Here is a 25163-nt window from a genome sequence, read left to right as displayed (position 1 = left end):
CACTTTCTCTGCCAGCCTTGCTGTCACCCTGGCTCCTCTTCCCTTAAGAAGCAATGCCTCCCTTGTTTTTCTTTGATATTTAATCACCAAAGGAATTACTTGCCCCAACACAGGCGCACTAGTTCATTTCAGGTGTTCCTAGGGCTGAAAGGCCAAGAGCATGCATCTTTTACTGAGCCCCAGGCAGTACAAAATCTACTCTAATTGATATTTAGGAAGAAATAGAGTCTGATCTGGACCAAACATCACACAAGGCTTTGGAAGCTCCAAGACTGCCCTCCTCATTTCCCAAATCCAAGGTTAATGTCTGAATTGCTGGGGTGGCCTTTCCACCTGGTTACAGCAGCTTCAAAGAGTGATCAGTTTCTTAGTTTCCTCACCTGCTATTCTTCATGTACTTGCAGACATACAGAAGATGGTTAGATATCTGCAGTACTGAAGTATAAAGGTGAATGATACAATTAGGGAGAATGTTAAATCATGCAAGTCATCTCTAAAGTATTAATTTGGATTGTTTTAAGGATATGGGTATTAATGGCTTACTGTCTTTGAAAGAATGATTTTCTTTCATCAAGCACAGGTGGGTCAACTATCTTTGATCAAGGAGTAATGACTTGTAAAAAGCCAAGCCCAACCTCTTGTCCAGGTATTTAATAATAGTTTGGATATTCACTGAGCTTGAAGATTGGAACTAATTATTTGAATTTATTTTCTTAGCTGTTTAATGGTTCAAGTTAGATTTTCAACAGAAGTCAGTACTGAGCTCTTTGAAGGAGTTAGCCAAGGTTAAAGTTATAAAAGTTAACCAACGTTAAAGTTATAAAACCAATGAGTTAGAAAGCCAGTGATGCTGAAAGATCAAGTTTCAGCTCCAACACCTAAGGCATATCCAAAAGTTGTAAGATGATGGAAAGACATTTACTGACTGACTTAAGTGAGCTTCAGATCATGCACCAGCTAAAGACTATCCCATTTATTTCTGCAATTATTTTCTCTGCACACTGTGCAGTTGTGGAACGCTTTCTTTCTGTTAGCATCTCCTACAAACATTCTTCTTATCAGCCTAATACCTGCCATCTTCTAGGCACAAGGAAAACAGACTTGTTTCCCTATAAACTCTTATCAGTGCATTCCTACATTTGTCACGGTTAACCTTTTTCACAATTTTCCAAAGCATGGTAGTCAGGCATGTGAGCTGAAGAGCTCCTTTTGCATAGAGGCTTTATACTGGCCTTGCTGCTGGGCTTGAGCTGAAGCCAGTTGAAGTCAACACTCCAATGACACCAAGGAGTTTCAGATCAAAACCTGGAAAACAAGAATAAACAAACGTCAGTGAGAATGCAACGATCAAGGTGATAAGGCTGGGAATAAACAGTGGTATCTCTTTTCTTTTGTGTGTATTGTGGGAATAGCAAGAGATTGACCAGTTGGATACAGAGAAAATGAAAAGACAGTGAGGGTGAAGCAAGGGAGGACAGAAGTAAAAAGAAAGAGGGAAGAAAAACAGATATGGAAAGTAAGATAATAGCATGAGAATAGAATCTGGAAACTGAAAGAGCAGGAAAAGACTGGGGAAGGCCAAAGCAAAAAGATAATGATAGCTGGAGTACTAAAAATACCTTTATGTGACATAGTGGGTGGCTTCATCTGACCACTGTCACAGGTAGCATACATTTGAGGTACCAGTACAGATTTCTTTTACAGAAAAAGAGACCAAAAAAAATCTCCTTGATGTGATTTATTTCATGCTAGAGTAAGGATCTTCTATAGGTCAGGCATTTATGTCCTTTTCCAGTGGCTGTAAAGTGGCTTTGAGTTAGCCTTAAGGAGGACATTCATGCCACAAATCCCTAAAGTTAGGTGTCATATTGTTCATTTATCTACTTGCATTATTTATATTAAGCTTTTGAAATGTTGGAAACACAGGTAAAACATCAAGGATATTTGAATACCTTTTAATTTAATTTAATTAATTTTATTTTATTTATTTATTTAATGATACCGGTAGCACCATCCTATGTGTTTTGAGCTGTGTAGATTTCTCTTCTCACTTTGGTCTAGGGGTGCTGTATATGAAGTCCAGAGGCTCCAGTGATCACTGTGCTCAAGCAATCACACTGGAATGAAGAATCCTCATAGGTTTGGCTTTGGCTTGTGGATAAAGCAGGACGGGTGGCCAGAGGATAGATTTAAGGTCCCACTGCACCCCACATGAGCTACTGTGTGCTTTTCCCGCTCATCTATGAATACAGCAGGATGTGTACACCAGAGAAAGAAAATTACTATTCACATCAAAGAGCAGTTTTGGCCCAAGAACAATCGGGTGTAGAATGCCCATGAGTATATTTATCACAGAAATTTGAAGTAGGCTAAAAAAACATCAGAAGAGGAAGGTTTTGAACAGCCCTGAAGTACAAGTACTGGGAGCAGAAAAACACTCGCAAAGCCTAATTATTTTTCAGATGGAACTTGGTATATGTATTATAGGGATCATAACATGTTTCTGTAATAAATGGGGAAGAAGCTTGGAGAACCAGGATATGTCTTCCAGTTCGGTATTAGATTCATACCTATCTGTCTTTGGAGAGAAAGGTAAGACCTCTTTGGTTTCCAAGGGAGGCAGTGTAACTTCCAGGAGCAGGATGAGACCAATTGTGTGAATGTTATTTGCAATAATTTTTCCTCTCCTGTTTCCCCAATGGAGATGTCTGCATTTCAGATCCCAGGGAAAAAAAAGGAAAAAAAAATAAAAAAGAAAAAAACACCCCTGTCTCTACCCAATGGGGAGCTCCCTCATTCTCTCTTCTGATGTTTGGTTGCTAATTTGCACTTTTCATACACCCAGAAGCAAATGCCCGTCTGACACAAAATAAAACAAGATGCTTCAAGTGCTCTTTGGTTCTTTAGGAAGAAAATAATTTCTGTAAATAAAATGTACTCACCAAACAACCCACCAATGCCCACTGACATTCTCCATGGTGTGTCTGACAGAGGCAAAATGTAGCACAATGCAGAACAAAGAGAAATTTTATATGCCTATCAGAAATTCTTAAAAGTCTTTTTTCTTTTCTTTTTTTTCTGGGAAATTATCATAGCTCTAATTTAAAAAAAAAAAAAAAAAGCCCATGCAAATGCTGAACAACTATTAATTGTAAAGGCGAAGAAAGGAGGGGCTGAAAATAAAATACCTTTTTCCCTTGTATTTCTTGAAATAAATAAAAATAGGTTTTCCTTTTGAATTAATTTGTGTTCTTACTCTTCATTCTTTCTTCCCAGTTACAGAATTATTCTTCATTTGACAGATAGTAGCCTGAGATAATTTTGGATGTTGTTTTGGGGATTTTTTTAATAGCAGTTTGGAATCTTTGTTTTCAGAGAAGAGGCCCACTAGGCACAATTTGGGACTTGTTATTAAAGACAAACTAACATCCCCCAAAGATTTTCAAGCACTTCATGCCAGAATGTGATATTTTAAAGCATTTCCCATTTCACATAATTGGATGCACGTGGCTTAGCAAGAGAAAGACAGTTTCAGCAAATACAAGAATTAATGCAATTTATTCGAGATGGTCTCACAGGAGAAATATAGATTTTATGCATAAATCTGAGGAAGATAAAAAATGTTGAAATCAGTTAGGACTTTTGCATATTGCTTCAAGACCACTGACCTAAGCTAAGGTGGTTATTATAGACAAGGAGGGAATTTAGAAAAAGTTGTCAAATTAGTATTCATCTTGGATCCCAAAATGAGCACAATTATCATCACTGGGAATATGAGTTCCATCCTTATACTTTCTTGGGATGCTTAGTCAAATAATTAGTAAAACTATTTCTAATGTTTGCATAATAATGAAGAAATATTCATATTCCAGGGGAAAAAAAACCCACAACTGAAATGTCAAAATTCAGCCCTATAAAATAAATTACATCCATTTAAGGCATGTTATTGTGCTATTTGTTATATTCATTTCATATTTAAAACCTCTGTCTCACAACTATTTGACACAAATGTTGAGGCCTCTAGAAAAATTAAAGGAAGTTGCTTAGACGTGTAATAGTCATTCTCTGTATTTATACATCCCAATCACTACATCAAAGGAGCATTTCCTGCGTATTTTCTGTTCTCTCCCTTGAAAAATTCTGCAGGACAACGAAGTAGGATTATCTTCTTTTTTAAACAGGGGAAAACAGAAGCATGAATTATATAGATATAGAATGCTGTTGTTAATGCTAGTAACAGTTTCACTATTTATTTCAAGAGAACCAGCAAGCCTTCCTTTTTTACAATCAATTATAAAAGTCCAAAGATATACTAGCATTTTGACATTTTGAGTAAAAAGCAAGTATTTCAGCCACACAAACATTTCTCTTTTGATGCTGTGAGATATGGTTAGCCTATATTACATGACGGCTGTTCCAGCTGAAAAGAATTAGGTTATTTCTTTTTCAAATATTGAACCTATTTCAAAAAGGGTTAATTGCCTATGAAAACCTATGCCTTCTGTTGAGCTGTGTACAAAACTCCGAGGCACTGATGTGGACATGTTGTGGTGGTTTAAAACCTGACATTTTAACTCACTTCCAACTACAGGTTAGATAACAGAAGATTTTGTGATTTATTTTATATCTGTCATCATTTCTCTTAAGTTCTTTTGCTAATAAGATAGTGGTAACAAGGGATTTCTCACTAGTTCAGAGATAGTTTTAAACACTTTCTCCTGAGAGCTTTTTCTGTTCCTTGTGGCATATTTCTCATCTGGATTTTAATCCAAGTTACATCATTTTCAATCTACAGGGCTTGAATTTAGTCTTGTTCATTGTAAGGAGGAAGAGAGAAGCCATTCACTGATGAAATTCAGAAAAGGAGAGGACCTCAGACAGTGAAGCAGAAGAGACACTGTTTTCATGCGGGTCTCCTAAGGATGTGCAGAACTGCAAACCAGAATCACTGAATAAACGTTTCTAATGTCTCCTCAACTCACATAAAGAGATACATTCCTCTTGTTTTGCATTTGAGGGGGGAGGAGACCTGGAGTCTTTAGGTGTTATCAGGTTATATCTATATCAGCGTAAGCAAAAAGTTTTGTCAATGAAAAAGATCTCGAGAAAATAGCATACTTCCAGCAGACAGCTGTAACAAAATGCCCCAATAACATAGGAGCAAGAAAAACTGTTTCTACATACATACAAATATACATATAAAAATTTTAATGTATATCCCAGCACACTGTAAACTGTAAAAATGTACACACTGTAAAAGATCCTGTTCTCCTTCGACTCCTTCTCCCCACCATTTCTTCAGTTCCATGCTTGTTCCTCTCCTGCTCCCTTCCAAAAAAAACCCCGCCACCCTCCTCTGGCTGGCAATTACTGGGGTAGGTAAAAGGCAGCACATACAATGATATTTTCCATTTCCAGTTAAAAGCATGCTAGCTGGGCAGGAACGAGTCTAAGCAGACTAGATAGCTGCTGAACTCCCATTAAAATGTTCTCTGTAAATGGAGTGTTCATTTAGGTGTTTCTCCTTCAGCAAACAGCCAGTTTTCATGACATTTGTAATGACCATACATTTTTGAGAAGGATGTGTTTCTGCCCTTCTGGTCAAAATTGGCTGATGAACTTAAACTATTGGGCAGAGAGAGGGGTTTAAGTGGGAGTGAGGTTTGGATAGGCAGACAAATAGGAAAGCGTGATCCTCTCAAACTCTTCTCTTTATAAAACACATAAAACCCGAAGATACCGTAAGAATCATAACATTAACAAAAAAAAATAAGGAAAATTGGGATACTGCTTAACAAAATGGCTTTACAGTAATACAAAGAGGAGGTACTTGTATGTTTCAGCCCTACACAGCACATTTAGATCCAAATGAATGTCTTAAATTCCCCTGTTAGCAGAGCTTTCATGACTGAATGGGCAAATTTCACCTGATGCAAACATTTACATGAGCAAAAGTGTCTAGATTTACTATAAAATCTAAAAAGAGTACAACACATAACATTTGGTATTTTCATGTCTTTGTTTATGCTGGCAGGACTTTCAGATTTTGAAGTGTTCACTCAGCAGCCATATTTTTAATGTTTACTTATTATATACATATACAGAAACATACAGTTTCTTAATGTTCGCTTTTCTCCAACACAGACACAAATGTATTAAAAAGTACAGATTAAAAAAAAAAAATCACATTCATGTTTATTATGTAGAAACCTGCATGGACATGAATCCTCAGTCATTTCATAGCATTCCTGACACTTGACTCCCTACTTGGATTATGAGATTCTTCAGTAGACAGAAATAAATAACTGGTCTCTTTTAAGAACAAAGGGTGAAGTGAATATATTTAAAAGCTGCACTGTGTTTTGATGTTATTATAGCAATCAAAGTCAAAAAATCACAGTAACCAAGTAATAAAGAATGACTTCAAAGCCTAAACAGTCTAATGATGATATGACAACTGCAGCAGTTCATCTGTATTTATGCAATTTATATTATATACACATATATATTTATATTATACACAAAAATGTATAATCCATGGCTGTGTGATTAAAAATCAGAAGAAGACATCAAGACATAAACACTAACCTACATTTGGTGTTATGCTACATGAAAGATATGTGTGTGAGTGTATATAGAGACATATATATGTAATTATAGATCTGTAGGTCTATAATATCAGTGTGTTGTTGGGAATAGATCTTCTTCCCTCATCACGACCCTTACTCTTCTGAGTTTTTATAGCCATGAGTCATTTCTTAGCCTTGCAATCTGCTACTGAAGGCCCTGGAAGTCCAGTCGGAATCTCATTCAAACATTGGCAAGATGTTTGAGATTTGTGCTGGGCTGGAAAAACAGGGATTCTGGAATCTTTAGCAGCTGGTTGCCAGCTTCACCTTCTTTGTAACTGACGGGATAAACCTCCTCAGCATTTCAGCTTTAAGATAAGCATATATCACTTCAGTGTATTTGTTTACCTGCAGCCATAAAGCCTGACATTGGTAGTAGATTCATCCAATGCTAATATTACTGCTACCAAATGATTTCCAGTGGATAATGAATGATTATTTTATTTTTCTTTATTGTGAAAGACTGTGAATATTTATGAGTTTACATGAATTTACAACAATAAAAGGAAAATTTCCAAAACCTGGAAAGCAATAGTCTCCGTCATTAAAAGTGTTCCCTGATTATTGACGTCTCATTTCTGAATTGTGCCATTTCCTGCAACCAGTTTCATTCCAGGATGCCGAGCCTTGAATTAGTTGGAAGATTTGCAGGTCACAATGACCCCAAAGGCAGAAGTTGGATCATACATTGGCTCCATCAGCAAAGCCAGGTGGTGCTGTTCTCCCAGTGCATACCTACATCATAGAGTAATCACTCATGCAGTTGCTCTTATCCAGAAGCTTGTGAGATTGCTCAGCAAATTTACCAATATCCATCTGATAAAACTGAGATACCAGCTTGAACTAATGTAAAGGTTAGGGTAGATGAAGTGGAGGAATGAATTGATGGACATGGTTTAAAAAGACTTGCATATCAAAGGGTCAAAATAATGTTTCTCAACACATCTGTGTCCCTCAGACTGAGATTCACATAATAAGACAAACCGTCTTTCTATCAGATATTCCACATAGAAAAGTTAAAAGCAATAAGAACTGTGCGAGAGTGTTCTCCTAGCAGACTGTACAAAAGTGGGGATGGCAGAGCCGTGCTTTTTCCCAAGATGACATGTGACAGTGCAAGACAGGCATGGGGAAATGCAGAGTAAAAATTGCCCCTGTATAAAAACCTGGTTTGATTGCTGATGTGTCACTCCAGATGTATTACTAATTTATTTTCCTATTAATTGAAGGCAAAGCACTGACAGCTTTTCACTATTAGTTCAATCATTGTTTTATTAAATTAATAGTAATTAAGTACTTTCCAGATTTCTGATGACTGTTAGACCCAGATATCTCTGACAGGTCATTAGTTGTAGAGAAATATGGTCAGGAACTAATATTAAGCAATAAGATTGCTTATTCATACACTGCAGAGGTTAAAATTAATAATCATGCTAAATTGAATCTCATGAATCATTCATAGAGAAAAATCCAAAAAATTTTGCTATGCTTACCAGAAAAGATGTATTTTTAAGAAACAAGGGCCAAATTACCCTTTGCTTCACCTGGGTGTAATCATCAGGAGTAACGCTATTTGCTGGCAGGCAGAAGCAGAGGCTTGGGAAAAAGTGAACGCTGAAAGAAATCTGGGATGAGAGTAAGCAGGAAAATTGTTACAGGTTTGCCACGTGCTAGAGCAGAAAATAAATAAATACCGTAGACCAGTGTGATTTTGGGAGGCATTAAATCAAAGAGCCAGAGGAGATTAGTATGCTGCTATTAAGTACTCACAAGAACACACCTGAGACACCCGCTTGAGGCCTGCACTACTTAGAAAAAAAAAATAGCAAAGCCAAGAAAAATGAGAGTAGAAAGGATTATTAGGAACTGGAGAAAAAGCAGTTATTTGGAGATCATGTAATTATGGAGTAATGCAGAAGACAGAGGCATTTTTAAAGAGGTGTTATTTTCCTGAATAAAATCAGTTCTTGGTTTATCAGTACTGTCTACAACGGTGCACACGTGGGCTGCACGTTGCCTCAGCTGTCTCCAAGGGAAGATGAGCCCTTAGAGAAAAGGAAAAGAAATAGCAGCATGGCACCACATCTACACAAAGAAGTTGCAATTCTATTCCAAAATCTTACTGGTGACTCCCTGAGCTTCTCTCTGTTGTATTTTTCCTCTATGTAAATTAGGCATAGTTGTAGTTGTCTTTCTACAGCATCCTGGGAGCTGTGGCCTAAACACAGCAACCGGGCTTGTGAACTGGATCAGTGGAGGCCACCCTGTTTCTCAGGTATCACTTCACTGCATCTGTGGCATCCGACCATTCCTGGGCTCATGGTGGCACAAAGGCTGCAGACTCACATATTCCTTCCCCATGGAAGAAGGTGATCAAACAAGAATTATTGAAAGCCTCGTTGGGCCAGAGATTGCTCAGCCCAGCCCTGTTCTGCAACAGTGCTATGGCACTCTGGGGAATTCATCACCATCTCCTGCTTGCAAGGTCTGTCTTCCCATCTTATTGAGAAATTCTAGCTCTGAGCTGCACAAAGGTGTTGGTGGAAGGCTCTGAAGTTCAAAATACTGATGAATGGCTGAGTTAGGTGGAAACATGAATAAAATAACTACATACAATATTTAAGGGCCATCAGAAGAAAGGATATTTAGGAGGGAGAGGAAAAACAGATGACTAGGTTACCAAAGAAAACTTAAACATGGGTGAGTCATTTGGTGGAAAGTGCTTGGCTTAATAAAAAATTGATGCATTTTTAATTGGGGGGGGGGGGCGACTTTTGAAAACAACTGTCAGGGATTCCTTGTATTTTCAGTGGTACTAAGAAGAAAAATCTCACTTTGTCTTCGAGAAGAGCTCAGAAGTCAGACAGCTGTAGTCCTGCACCGGTGTCTACATGAAGCACCTGATGTTAAGGAGGTGACCTGAGCATTGCCTTGCCTTTCATGGGCAAGAAGGCTGATGCATGCAGTTCAGTATTTCAGAGACGGGCAATACCAGCCTATGCTTCTTTGTCCCCAGTGAAACCAATTGCAACACTTCCCCATTCAGAAACAAATGGCACAACACCTGGGTGGGTTGCAAAAGCATTTTCTAAATACTGCTGTCACCATGCCTTCACTATTCATTTGTGTATTAAGCTCCTAATTTTGAGTGCTAGCAAGAGGTTTCTCAAAGTTCACATAGTGTAATTGTTACCTAAGGCTGGGAGATTCTGCTCTGCTTTCTAGGTTATTTAGTTGCAGATAATTTATGAGACTGCTGAGGAGGTTGAAAAATTATTTCACCTCTCAGTTGTTCAAGCTTGCACTGGTTTTACAACAGATGGAAGAGAATTTAGCAGTTACGAGTGTCTGCTTCATGCCGGCTGGCTGCCTCCCATCACTCAGTGAAGACAAAAGCCAGAAGGCTGGAGAGGAGCTTCGATGGTTTTTACAGTGTCGGAGCTGATTTGACAGATAGATGTATCAATAGTTTTAAAGCATAAAAGTGGTTCTTTGTTTCAGTGCTTTGTCTGCTTTTCTTATTAATATCAGGTAGCATTAGTGAAGCTGCATGGGGTATCACAGGTTTACACAGACCTACAGTAAATGAGCTAAACAGGAAACATGTTTTTGGAGCTAACTGTGTAAGACAGATCGACATCAGTTCCTAGATGTGCCAGAGACTCCTTATCTCATTTTGGATATTTTTTCTTAGCACCTACCATGTTAATGGTGTAGGAATTCCAAGTAGATGGCCCATGAATAGGACTGCACAGAAGTACATACACTGTCATTAGAGAGTGTTGGGGGTCATAGTTGTAAGTCATAGTCAACTGGATCTGGGTTTTAGCCCCTTCTCTGGTGAATAACTTCTGACACCGGGCAAGTCACCTAGGACCCAACATGCTTTGGTCTACATTTCTGTGTGTTTGTCTCAAATTGATCCTCACTGTCCTTATGCACCATATGAATCATGATATGAATATGACTATGGTATGAAATCAAAGGGTTTCATGCTATAGCTGAACCCACCTAACAACTGATCCTGCTAAAGGGGGAGATCTGCCCTCAGCCTCCTGTTGCTGTCAGCCACATAGTTGTGCCATTTCTTTGCGTCATTTCTGGCATTTATCTGAGCCCTCATTCAATGTGAATACAATGATTACTGTTAGATTTTGGAATTTGGAGAGAGGTTCTTTTATTTTTTGTTAGGGTTAATTTTCTAAGCTTTAGCTTCTAGAGGTGATTCATGGAGGGAAGGAAGGGTATCAGGAGAGTGGCACACACAATGCAAGGGAAGCATTTAGCCAGAGGCAGGAGTTAAAGGAAGGAGAAGATGTGATTGGCACTATTGATATAACTGTCTTACCTATATGAAAACTCTCAATTATCTGATTCAGGAGCTTAGTCAGCAAAATGATGACATACCAGCACCTTCCGAAGAGGTGATCTGGATCTCAGATGGGCAAGATCTTCTTTTCCTCACTGACTTGAAGTCAGCCTGCTTGTTTAGCCAAGATTATTAGCTTCTGGAAAACTAAAATAAAAAGAGTTGAACCCTAAACCGAGCACTTCATTTGAAAGCCTGAAATTTGGTGGGATCTGGGCTCTTGCCACAAATGGAAACTCACAAGGAGAGTGGAAGCTGATAACAAAAAGGCGTTATTGTCTGCCTCCAGGAATTTTTGTAAAAGCAGTTGCATTATGAGTAGAAAGTAAAACCTATTTTTGGAGTGAGACTCGTGTCTGTATCCTCAGTGATTATACACTAAACTGCTGATAAGATAAAAATTCCGCTTTACCTTGTGAGAGAAAAAAAAATTAAAATAAAAGCTTAATTGCCTCTAAGGAGCCTTTCAGGTAAGCTAGGCTAGGGAACACATTGGGAAGGCACTGGGTTTAGATATAATTAGGGTTTCTAATCGCTTGGTGGCATCAGACCCTAGGGAATGTTGTGCCAACACACATATTTAAAGGACTTCAGGCATCTTTAGAGCAAGGACAAAATTGGACAGGGCTCATGTAAATGTCAATAACATCAGAATATTGAATACAAGAGATTATAGAGGCACTTGAGTGTTCAAATTCCTTTTTGGAACTAACTTTTAGCCTTTCCGTGCCAGAGTTCACCATCTGCAAAATGGCTAAATGTTGTCTTCCCATGATGAAAGAGAGCTGAATACCACAATGACAGCAAATTCCAGACCCTTCTGTAATAAGGAGTGGGAGAGGAAGAAATGAAAAGCTTTTATCTACCAATTTACCTGTCTAACAGCTGCATTTTCATAAGTGGTCAGAATCTGCTCTTTCCTTTATGATATCTGAGAATCCCCTCTCTGCTGAGCTCTTGCAAAAGCTGTCTTCTTAATGTTTCCATATCCTATTCCCCCATTTGTAAAATACAGATTGTAAAACTTATTTTGTCTGGCTGAGCTGATCAGCTGGAAAGCACTTCAGGGCAGGGACCATCTTTTACCATAGAAAAGTATTGTATATGAAAGGTAATAAAAAAGTATCCATCCAAATTGTTTTTAACCGAAAATTGTGTTTTCAACAGAGGAGATGGGAATACAAATAAATTACTATACATTGATAATGTAAAACTTGCCCAACATCCCCTTGAGTCTCAGTTCTATGGTTACTTGATGTGAGATAGGTTAAGTTATGTATTGTCATTTCTGCTACTCAGTTTCTCCATTGCATTTAACGAGTATGTAAAAAGCCTCCTCTTGGTGCCATTGTGAAGCTTCATTCCTGTATGCGAAACACCTTGAGCTCCTCTAAGAGTGGCTGAAAAACTTGATTATTCTGACATGCAAGCAATAAAAAGTTGGGGAGTAGGAATCTCCATCTCTCCCTTTAAACACATTTGACTTACAAGCTCTATAACTTTCAAACAAGATTAGCATTATCAATAAATCACTGGGTTCACAGATGAGAAGCACGACAGAATGCCTTGTTGCCGAGGCATGTATAATGACAATAGGTGCCTTAGCAACAGTTATAACTGCGCTGCAACAGATTGTGCCCTAGAGCAGAAAATATCCTGCACACAAGAGGTTATTCAGGTACAGAAAAAAATTAAAAACTTTAGTTATCACTGTTAACGTTTTCAGGGTAGAGAGATAAAGGGAGCAGGAGTGGGAAGGGTGGGACTGGGGGAAGGGGAAAAGGAGTGGGGAGAAATTGCAAAACTCTCAAGTTTTAAGACAGCTCAACCAGCTGTCGGGTAGCCAGGCAGAACAAAGAAGCGCACGTTTTGGGAGAAAAGTATCTCTGTTCATAACCACAAGGGTATCTGTGGGTTCAGTGCTCTCACACACCGCAGAGTCCTGATGACACGTATCTTGTCCTACGAGTCCCGAGCTCAATTTTCTGACAGCTCACTCTCCTTTCCTCACACATCCTCCCTGTGTCCCAGGGCATACCTGGTTCTCTGGCTTGCCTCATCCAAAATCAGTAAGAACCTCATCATCTGTGTGCCAGGCATGCTCTGAAAGGCTGATTTGCCACCAGTTTTCCTGGTGTGGCTCCAGGGAGCGATACAGGAGGAAAAGAGGAGAGAAAAAGAGAAGAAAACTAAAACTTCAGAAACACTCAGGTTGTTTATATACTCAGGTTGAATATATATATTCATATATAACACTACCAGCTCACAAATAGACCTCAGAAGGTAGACAGACTCTTGAGAAACATTTAATAAAGGGAGATTAACATGTATCAACAAAAGATGATGGCATTTCAGTTCAAATTAGGAGCTGGTACCAGTAAATGGCCAGGGCTGGAATCAGTGGCCAGGGCTGCAGGAGGCTCTGGAGGATGAAGGTGGGCAACACAACATGGGCTGTGGGATGTCACAGAATCATAGAATCATCTAGGTTGGAAAAGACCTTTCAGACCAAGTCCAACCATTAACCTAGCACAGCCAAGTCCACCACTAAGCCATGTCCCTAAGGGCCACATCTACACATCTGTTAAATATCTGCAGGGATGGTGTCTTGATCACTTCCCAGCTGTCCTTTCTAGTTCGGCTGCCCAATTCACTTTAAAGGTAATTATGGTGCAGTAGGATGATAATTAGTACCTGTACATTCGAAGCAGATCTTCCTTCCCAGTCCCGTAGGTGTTCGCTGGGTTCAGAGCTGGATCTCAAGTGACTTCTGTCTTAAGGACCATTTTCTTTCTATGTTTTGATGGAACCCAGACAACATACTTTTATACCCCTGTTAAAGCAGAATTAACAGCAGTTGCAGAAGGGTAAATCTCCTTGAAACGCATTGTTACTGTGTTCTAGCACATTGGTGGTTTTTTTTTGTTTGTTTGGGGTTTTTTATTTTTATTTTCCAGGAGAGGAAATAGAGCTATCTCTAATTAGCTACAAGGCATAGTTTGTCCAAGACTTTGCTTTACCTGAGATTTCTAGAGGTATCTACCTAGATACCAAACAAGAAAAAAGGGGTTGCTTTGTACGGCCTAAATGTTGGGGTGCCCCGCTGCTTGAATTACTGACCCACATGAGCTCAGCTTCTATGAATCAGGGTCCCATTCCTTGGTTTCTCCTTTTTTTGCAGAAAGTTGCTTCACATGGATTATTCCTAGGCTTGTTCATCTGTTTCCTGCCTCTGTGACTTCATTGAATATAATGTTCAAGCTCAGCATCAGTTTTGCAGACTATCACCAGGTTTATGTTTCGTACTTTTTTCAGGGATTTAGCACCAAAATGGGGCAGGAGGAGATTGTCCCTACCTCAATTTAAGCCTGAGAAGAGGGAAAATGGTTCAAACAACCTCATCTTCTAAAATGTTTCTAGGGTGGTGCAATGGCACATGTCCTTCCTGTGTTTGCAGTTGTCTGTGAAGAGCCAAGTCCCAGCTTGCTGCTCCAGCCAGGCAGCATCACTGCTCAGGGATGAATTTCTTTTGTGAGGTGATGATACAGATCTGGGTATCACTGGCATCATAACAATAATAATAGCCTCCACCAGACTGCTGTATTAATTCTTCAAGTGGCATCACACAAATAAAGAGCAAAGCTAACACAGATAACTCCTCTGGGACACTGGACCCTCAGGGCAGATGAGAAATTGCCCTCATCTCTGCTTCGGCATCCTACGTGTCCTGCTGTCCGCAGCTCTGCACTGTTTCAAGCTGTTTTCTTATTACACGTCACGGCAGGAAGAGCAGCTGGAATTGATGGAGATGGCTGAATGTACCAGGAGAGAATCAACACAAATATGAGGTCTGTAGCTTGGTTTTGGATTGCAGCTTTTCCTGACTAATGCCTGGAACAGAAAGGAAATCCCAAAATACTGTCAGCACAAACGGTAACTGCTCCGCAAGCCATATCAGCCTTCAAAACCAGAACTGCTGCACTGCTCGTGTGGTGAATCGATGTGGTATTTTTCAAAGCTGGAGCAAATTGTGGGCAGCTTCCCTTAGGACTGCTATTACAAGTATTTTCATTTGGGAACAGGTTTTGGAGAAAACACTTCAAACTTGGAAACAGTCTTTCTCTTCATCCCCTCCAACTAGCCCGAGCAGGGGCCACAGCTGGCCCCTTTGCCTCCCTCTATCCCCCTGCCGCAGCTGCAGTGGGTTAAAGACCTACTGCAGAGCCCAGTGAAGACAACAGGTCTGCCACAGACCTTCATGGCTTTTAGAGCAGACTGAAGGCCCTGAATCACTCTTTAAAAATAATTGGTAACATGTTGCATGGGCACCTTTTAAATGAGAAGAGTCTTTAGCTTGATCACATAAGAGAAGCCACGGGGACACTGCAGAAGTTGTAGGTCAGTATTTGCATGCACAGGTGGAGCAGGTACTTATTCTATACTGTGCAATGGGTACAAGACAAATACCCTGTTTTACTCCATCAACGAAGTGGCATTATGCACATTTGAGTAATATTTCTTTTCATCATGGAAGTATTTTCCAAAGATAAAGGCTTTCATCCGTCAAAAGGCTTTCCTACTAACAAGGATCAAAAGTTCCTACCTTAAGTAACTATGTGTATTTCTAGAGTAATAACACATCAAAAATTGTTCCAAAGCGTTTTCAAACAGTTTTAAACAAAGTGACTGTGAAAAAATAAATTATTAGGTCAGTATTAACAGTCAAAGCTGTAACATTTAATTGAATAGCTCTACAGCGGAGATGGCTGGGGGTTAAAAGGGTGAAGCCCATCTGGAAATTGTCCCCACTGAAAAGACTTGGTTTTAAAATGAAAGCTGGCTTTAGATTTGACTGAGTTATCAGCTTTAAAATAAGCAGAGAGGGTCAGAATCTGAATTTGCCTTGTTTTCCTCTAGTTATTTGCATAAAAATTTCCACTTGCTTCCACCTGCTCATTTCACTGCCTTTTCATCAAGCTGAAATAGGAGCTCATAGACCCCTAATTACATATAATAGTATCATAAGATTTTCATTTATATTTTGTTGTTGTTGTTGTTATTTGGTTCTTCCAGCTGTAAATCATTACCAAGTTAAACCAGCATCTGTTCCATTTACTACTTTAAAAATAGACTATTTTTAAATTAGCAGCATCTAAGTTTGTCTTTCTGGGAAGAGTTATTTTTTTGTTCATTTGTTTGTAGGAAACCAAGATTCTTAAGTAATCACTTGATTTCAAGAGCTGAGCCTTTAAGGAAAAATATCAGCATTGTAAATTAATGGTAATACTAAGGCAATTGATTACCTTCACTAAAAACAGCAATCTGAATCAAAACCTAAGGATAGGTGCATACAGAAAAATATAGACTGCAGACTCTGCTTATTTTTTTACACTTTTGGGCAACACCTGGCCAGTGGACTAGCCCTGTAGACTACTCTAAAAGCAAAACACTAACCACTGAAAAGATGGGTTGATTAGGACATACAAGAAGAGCACTAGGTAGACTCTTCCCCAGGAAACTGGTGTTTATAAAATCCCAAAGTCCTTCTTTTTTTCAGGCCAGATTATGCTCCTCTTGGATTATTTTTTTTTCTCCTGGTGTTAGTAGTCCTACAGGAATTTACTGAGTTGACTGTTCTGAAGGGTTGTTGTTGGTTGGTCTTTTTTCCCAGAAAACTTATAACTTAATCAAATCAAAACACATTTTCATTTAGTCCTTTAGAAAGGTTTCTTCAATGTGTTTTCCATGCCAAATTCAGCCTCTAGCCACTTCTCTCTATAACTGTTTAATTAAGCATTTCAGGGTTGGTGGTTTTGGGTGGTTTTTTAATTACATGAAAAAGTTTTTCTCTTCTATTTTTTTTCCTGAATCTACTCCACACCAAACCAGTAGAATATTTTCACAGTAAACTCTCCAGAAATCGGGCACATAGCAAGCAAAGCCACTTTCAGTTTACATCAACAGAGATTTATTTTTCTCTCCAAGAGGGAAACAGTGTTTAGTTATGAGGTTCTGCAAAATAAATTACTTAACAGTGATCCAGGTTATCCATTTGCGTAATCTGGCAGTACTCTATTAGTAGTGTGAAGCTGTGCCAATTTATAGTAATTAGTGAGTTAGACAGTATGGCATTGCATTAAGAAAAGTTACACAGTTGTCGGTAAGGTGCAGTAAAAATGCATCCCATAGAATAGTTGTTTACCATTTGATGTTTTCATCAGCTACTAGTGCTCTGAATTTCAAACTAGACCTGAAAAGAGTAACTTGAGTTGTTGTTTGTTATGTATTCATTTTCACTTCCCTAAGTTTAGACTTAAATATTAATGAAGGAAAGATTAAAAAAAATAAAAGCAAATCCCATAAACCCCCTCCAGCCATGCTGTGGGAATCCATCATTTTCTAGCTAGTGGCGATACAAATAATGTAATGTCTTTTTCCTCCTCATTCTTAAGGATAGTTAGAGATACCTGAACTACCTGGAAAATAAGTAAATAAAAACAATGCAATATTCAGCTGCTTGTGTATTCCTGGCACACGGATGGAACACATTTCCTCCTGATTAGAACAGCCAGGGTTGTCTGTCATCTCTGCCAAGCTCCAGCTCCAGTGCTCAGCTCTGAAAACATTCCCTTTTGATGCTTCTTTGGCCATAACTCAATCTTTCTAGTAGCAACAAGAGCTGGATAAAGGAATGTTTTTCAGTTTGCTGCTGAAATAACAAGCCTGAGGAAAAGTATTAGGCTGTGTTGAAGTGAAAAAGAAATTTCGCGTTGGATTTAAAATGATGATTTAACCCAAGTCTATTTTGGTTAGCTAGTTTTGTTTCTATCTTTCTTTTAGACTTAGTTTTCTTTTGTAGGTGGATGTTTTCAATGAAATACTGCTTCAATTTTATTTTGAAAATACTGAAGCATCTTTCTGCTTTTCCAAAATGAAGCATATCATTAAAAAGTCCATTGAATACTTCTTTTATATTTAGCATTCATCTCAATTTGTAGGGCAGGAGGTGGTCCTTTTTTATCTGTGTGTTAGATTTTGTCCCAAAATACACACTCAGTGGATGCTGAATTTGAAAACCTGATTCAGTCACAAATCAAGTCACAATTTTTATTGAATATACTCACTCACAATCTTGGCAGATAAATGTAGGGCTCAGGGCTGCAATTCAGCAGGTTTTAAAAGCAGCCATTAGAAAGTGTCAGAGGGCCTGGTTTCAGCTGCGATAAATTAATATGGGTAGCATGCTGGTTGAGATGAACTAATAACAGAGGTTGCTGAATAAATCCCAGCATATGGTTTAAAGGAAACAAAGAAAGAGAAGCACTTCCAAGGAAGACTTATCCCACCCTCAATAGCTGGGTTTGAATACTGTTTTGGTTGTCTTAGAATTTGGCTTATCTTCACTGCCTGTGCTTAGGACAAATGAAGGAATTTAAGAACCTGCAGTGGTCTGGGAAAAAAAAAAACAGAAGGATGAAAGTCTGAAGCCCGGTGATTCCATATTACAAACCCCAGCTAAAACAGGTTATGACCAGACTTACTTCTGCTGAGTTTCTGGGTATGTGAAGGAAGTAAAAACAAAAACAGGTCAAAAAGCCCTGGGTTAGCCTATGGATCCCTTTCGATTAGCCATTTCATGTTGTTCTGGCTTTAATTCATCTTGCCTTTCAGATTAGATGAAGCTGCAGCAGGGCTCAGCTCTTTCAGACTGCAATGGATGAGCTGAGTGCTGCAGCTGATGCCAGATTTATGGTCGCTAACAATGTTATTTCTTATCCGAAGTGGTCTCCATTTCACCTCTGTTAAGCCCTTTAAAGCTAAGAGCTAGATTAAACACTAAAGTGGGTACCTATTCTGCAGACACCAGGAGGAGGTCATCTCATGATTCCCCCTGTTGTAAACTATGTGTTCACAAGTGGTGGGATGAATTACTCTGGAAATGTTTGTCTCTCTTCACTGACTATGGAGTTGCTTAGAAAGCTTGTACAGATTAACTTTGAGATAAGCAACACTGAGTAAAATGACTCCCATCATGCTTTCTTCCTCATGCTAACTGGAATTTGAGGTACCCTGACACAAGAAAAAAAAAAAAAAAGAACTTAATATGCAAAGGAAATAATCTGTCTAAGGACTCAGGCATGTTAGAAATTCATGAATTTGCTTCACATACCATTTCAGAAATCCTGAAGGGTTTTATTGTTTTTAAAGAACAAATAGACTCATTCTTGAAAATTTGTCATATTTCCTATTTCATATCATTTAAAAATAAACACAACTTGTAAAAGACCTACTGACAGTACTGTGGTTTAGTGTAAACACAACCCGTGATAAAAATGTTGAAGAACCTGAAAAGGTTTCACTGGATTACAGAAAATGTCTTTAATACTGCCAGTTTTTCAAGAAAAGTTTCATTTTTAAGAAAAGTCAATTTCTGATGCAGAAAAGTGTTCATCAGCCAGGTTTATTTCTAAAAAAACTTCATGAATAATTGATTTCTGAGTTTAGTGTTCAAATCTGAAAAAAAAAGAAAGATTGCTTCAGGAAAAACCTCAGCTGACAAAATTTAAGGTTTTCTGATGGAACTTTCAACTGTATATAACCTTTAATTATTATTCTATAATAAAATAACTTTAATAAAAACACATGTATTTTTAACAATTTTTGACTTCTTGAAATATCTTTCCCACATTGAAATCATACACTAAATTCAGTTTAAGCTGAAAAATACGTTGAGGCTGCAAAGATACATTTTGCACTAAGTAAAATATTTTGAGGAAGAAGCTCACATGATCTTACCTGCACCTAATAATTACAAAACCACTATGAGAAACACCATGACCTTAATAACATCTGTCTGGTCAGGTAAATGTTATTACCTTTAGATGTTATGACCTTCCTAAGATAATAATTAAGGGTGAGAATCATTGGCAGAAGGCAAGCTGACCACATCCATAACATAGCTCAGGTGTGGACTTCCGGTGTATGATGTAAACCAGTTGTAAGATCCCTCTATACTAAATGAAAGAAACAAAAAGTTCCTGAGATAATTTATTCTTTCCCAAGGTCTGTGAGACAGAAATCCTCTGGAGATGCCTCTTTGTTTCAAATAATATTAAGGAGAATCATAACAGCTAGCTTAATTTAAGCACCATCTTTAGGCAGCTCAGTTGAAGTGATACAAATCCCACTTTTAGCATGGCCCACATACAGGAAAAAAAAAGGAAAAAAAAAAAAAAAACAACGTGTCTTAGAATAAAGCTTTCCTTGCATTTTCTTCTAATGAGCTCTTATTCGTCACGCCTTTTGGTATAGAATCATAGAATCATTTAGGTTGAAAAAAACCTTTAAGATCATTTAGTGCAACTGTTAACCCAGCACTGCCAAGCCCACCACTAAACCATGTCCCTAAGTGCCACATCTACACATCTTAAGTACCTCCAGGATGGTGACTTCACCACTTCCCTGGGCAGCCTGTTCCAATGCTGGACAACCCTTTCAGTGAAGAAATTCTTCCTAACGTACAATCTAAACCTCCCCTGGCACAACATGAGGCTGTTTCCTCTTGTCCTAAATAACGCTTTCACTTTTATTTGGCTTTTTTTTCTCATTCCACCTTAATGATTTTATGTAGTCCATCCATACAAATAGATCTTTATTAGGTAATTGAGTTATGGGTTCATTTAAAAGTTTTCAAATAGTAAGAAAGAGAGAGGAGGGGAGAAAATTAGTACAATACAAAAGATCTATGCGAGGCAGAAGAGAAATTAATTGGTTGCTATACTTGGTTTAATCTATATGGGGATAAAATGGATAAACCCTGCATGTAAGAGGGCACCAGTAAGATTAAACACTTAATCATGGTGATTCTGACTTACATTGCCGAGGTTAAATTCAGGGTGAGAAATTTTCTACCACAACACACTGGTAGGGGAAATTTTCACTGTTTTTGGAAATAAAAGCCAAAGATCAGACATTAATGTCATGACAGTCCTGTCCCTCTTCTACAACTGTGGACTATCAGCTCTGTGTCACACTGCAAATTTTAATCAGCTGTGTTAAGAACCCTGATTTTCAAAGCAGCATGTGAGAATGTACACAGAATTGCACCTATTGGGTTATTTTTCCTAACACATTTTACTTTAGTGTCTCTGTTTGTAAAACCACAGATTCATTTTGTCACTGAAGGGGGCTGTTGGAGGCAGTGTTTGATTTTAAAAGGCTTTGTGCTGTCTTCACAACTTGTTCACTATCTCAGGCAATAAAGACAAGGGAGAGAAAGCATCCCCAGTGAATGGAAATTCAAGCACCAAGGAGCATCACCTGATGTCCTTTCCCAAGTCCCTCCATCCCATCAGACTGCATCTATTTACATGAGCATTTATTCTTGTTTATCTTTACCTGTATATATGTTTACCTTCCTTTTTTTTATCAATTGTATCAGTCTTCTCGGAGAACGCCAGCTTGCAGCTCCTGTGTCGCAGCTACTTCTGTGTTATTTGCAAAATGCTCGTGATAATTACTTTAATATTCTGTTCACATAGACAATACTATGACTTTTACATTAAAATAGATGCATGCATTAAGTGTACATATAAATATATATTTACACAAAGTCCCTAGGTGGCTTGGTTCCTATGAGAAAATCTAGATAGTTAGGAACTTCCTTAATCTTTTTTGTCTCAAGGAATGATACATGGTGATGGATAGAAAGAGGCAATAGACTGTGATTCAGTAGTAGTAGTGCTTATTTTCTCCAGTTCTTAAAATCACTGACCATCTGCAATAGATGTTCTTGCAGCAAAGAGATGTGCCTCTGAGCTGCATGTGCTTCATTGCCTGTACAGGCTGAATTCAGCCACGCCACTGCAAACGGCACTTCATCTCTTGAAAGATGTGACTGTGGGGGAAGGATGGAATAATTTGCACCCAGATCACAAGGTGAGATTGTTAATTCCCTCTTTGACAGGAAATAAAGGCTTTTCCAACTCACTGCTGGACCTATGAAGGCCATAAGTTGGCAGATGTGTTCAGTTTCTGAGACTGCCAACTATGAAGCTCATGTGTAGTCCTCTATGGGTAAAGGCAGACCTCCTGCATATACTAAGTCCCTGTCCTAGTCCCCCATGCTGTGATGAGAAGGGACCTTCCCTGGCTCTCCAGGACACTGTCCACATACCAAATAGCAGCAGAAAAAACTGTACTATATCAACAACCTCACATGCTGGACATGCCAGCTAGTGCCTTACTGGCTTCAAGCAGAGAAGACACTTTGTGCAGATGAGATTTAGGTTCAGTGTTGAGTAGAAGCACCATTCAATGGCCACATCTTCTCACGAGATGTGATAGGAAGAAAAAGAGAACAGGGGAGTGGGTTAGAAGAAAAAAAAAGTACAGATATGGGTAAAGCTGGGAGAGATCTGCCAGAGCAGTAAAATCCAGGACACTGTGACCTCCTGCCTCCCACCTTGTAGCTAAAGGGATTCAGGGAAAGGATCATAACTCTCTCCATTACAGTCCCTTCCTTGGGCTGCTCCCAGGGAAGCATAATTACATGCCACCCCTTACTCAGGACTCAGCCTAAGGGCACAACATTGCCCACAGACACCAGCAATGGAAAAGACCTATTGGGTCCATTTAGCCAATTCCCCAGACATTGCAGGAGTCCAGCCTTGCTAGCCTTGGGCATGAAGCTCTCATATAGCTTATGGGTTTGCCACTTCACAGGCTCACATGTTGCTGGGACTTCTGACACTGGACTTCAGCAATTTCTCAGATGTATAAAATAGATGATGTTTATGTGATTGCAAAGTCCCCATGACCCTTGGCAAGTCAGTGTGGGTAACAGCACAGTCTTTAATGTTCCGTTCAGTTAATACTATGGCACCTGTAGCAGGTCAGAATCAAAATAGTGTTTGTGAACAGAAGAGTTATCTGGTACAACCTGGCAGATGCACAGGAATGGTACAGAAGTCATTTTACTGGGTAAAGTGGTGGAAAATGGACAGCGTCTGTGATAGGTGGGTGGCTATACTGCATAGCAGTAGCTGAAGGAGTTATTTAACTTCTGCAATGCTCTCTGAGGGTGTCTTCCCCATGTAAAGACACAAAGAGCATAGAAACTAGAGTTTGTGCTGACTCAGGTCTTCAAAGTCCTTATGCCACTTTGTCACAGGAGGCTCTTTGCCCTCAAAACAAAAAAAGTGCTCAGCCTTTTCCATATCCTGAGCAATCAAGTCTACCTTTTCCTTCTGAAGAGGGCTCATGTTTTCCCTAGTCTTCCTTTTACCACCAAGGCACCTATAGAAACCTTTCTTGTTGCCCTTGACATTCCTGGCCAGATATAATTCTATCAGGGCTTTAGCTTTCCTAACCTGATCCCTGGCTGCTCAGAAAATTTTTCTATATTCTTCCCATGCTACTTGTCCTTACTTCCACTCTCTGTAGGCTTCTTTTTTGTGTTTGAGTTTGTCCAGGAGCTCCTTATTCATCCATACAGGCCTCCTGGTGTTTTTTTGCCTGACTTATTACTGGGACACATGGTTCCTGAGCTTGGAGGAGGTCATCTTTGAATATTAACCAGCTTTCTTGGGCGCCTCTTCCCTCCAGAACTTTACACCATGGATCCTTGAAGAGGCCAAAAGCTACTCTCTTGAAGTCCAGGGTAGTGATCTTGGTGTGCACCCTTCTTACTGCCCTAAGGATCTTGAACCTCACCATTTCATGGTCACTGCAGCCAAGGCTTCCCTTGAGCTTCATGTTCCACACCAGCACCTCCTTACTGATGACAAGGTCCAGCATAGCACGTCTCTCCTCATTGGCTCTTCTAGCACTTTGGAAGTTATCATCACTGCTTATGTTGTGCTCTGTTGTCTCTCCAACAGGTGTCAAGGTGGTTGAAGTCCCTCATGAGAACCAGAGCTTGTGAACATGAGGTGGATCCTATCTGTCTATAGAGGGCCTCGCCTGGTCAGTCTTTCTGGTCAGACAAGCCTGGAGAAGACTCCCAGTATAATGTCACCTGTCCCTGCCCCTGCCCCTGCCCTACCTTTAATCCTGACCCATAACCTCTCTGTGGCTCCTCACACATCCCCAGGCAGAGCTCCATGCACTCCAACTGGTCATTGACAGAGGGTGACACCCCCTCCTTGTCTCCCTTGCCTGTCCTTCCTAAAGAGCCTGTATCCTTCCATTCCAACACACCAGTCATAACAGTCATTCCACACATCTCCATGATGCCTGTAAGATTATAGCCCTGCAGGCGTATGCACGTCTTTAACTCCTCTTGTTTATTCCCCACGTTACAAGCAAGCGTTTTTTTATATAAAGGTGGTTAAATTGGGCCCCAATGAAGCTGGCTGGAGCTGCTGGAATTCCCTTGTGACCCTCTTCAGTTGCTCTCCTGCTGCCTTGCCATCCCTCTCCGAGCTCTGGGTGTCTGTTGCTGGCACTGGTGTCAAACTGGTAGGAGTGGGATGGATTTGGCCTCCCTTCCCTTTCTTTTCTTTTAAAGAAAAAAAAAAACAAATTAAATAGGGAAAAATTATTTTTTTTAAACAGGGGTGGGGGAGAGAGAGATATCTGCAGAAGGAACAGCTAGCAATTTTGTGCTTTCTTAAGGATTTAAAGACTGTAACCAAGATAAGCTGAAGAGCTGAGAAAAGTGGCACTTTTTAAAATTATTCTCCTCTTTGAGATCTAAGACACTAGATTTTTGCTGTAAGAAATTTAAGAATTCACACTGCTTAACTTTTTTCAGGATTCAGGCAGCCCGTGGTGCAGTATTAAGACCAATATCTAGGTTTAATGGGATTAATCAAACATTCTGTTAGTGGAGGATAGAGATGGAACCTAGACAGCATAGCGAGAAGCCAAATTGTTTAGATGAGTAAATATAGGTGGGGAGAATCCCATTTCTCAGTCCTGCCTCTCTCCTTCTTTAGAGTGCCTGAGTCCTTCCCTGCATGGATCTGAGAATGAACCACTTCCAACCTTACTTCCCCAGCATGAAAACAGAAAGAGTAGCTTCTCTTACCTTGGAGGGTTAGGGAGGCGATAAATTTCAAAAAGTTATACTTGCATAAGCATGAGCACCAGGGCTCAATAAATATCTTTAAAAGTTACCATTCCAGTCTTTAAAAGATTGTCAAGAGTTTGCAAAGTTTCCT

The sequence above is a fragment of the Falco punctatus genome (genome assembly GCF_963210335.1).
Source record: "Falco punctatus genome assembly, chromosome: 5".
NCBI classification, from domain to species: Eukaryota; Metazoa; Chordata; class Aves; order Falconiformes; family Falconidae; genus Falco; species Falco punctatus.
Note: the sequence above shows the minus strand (reverse complement) of the source record.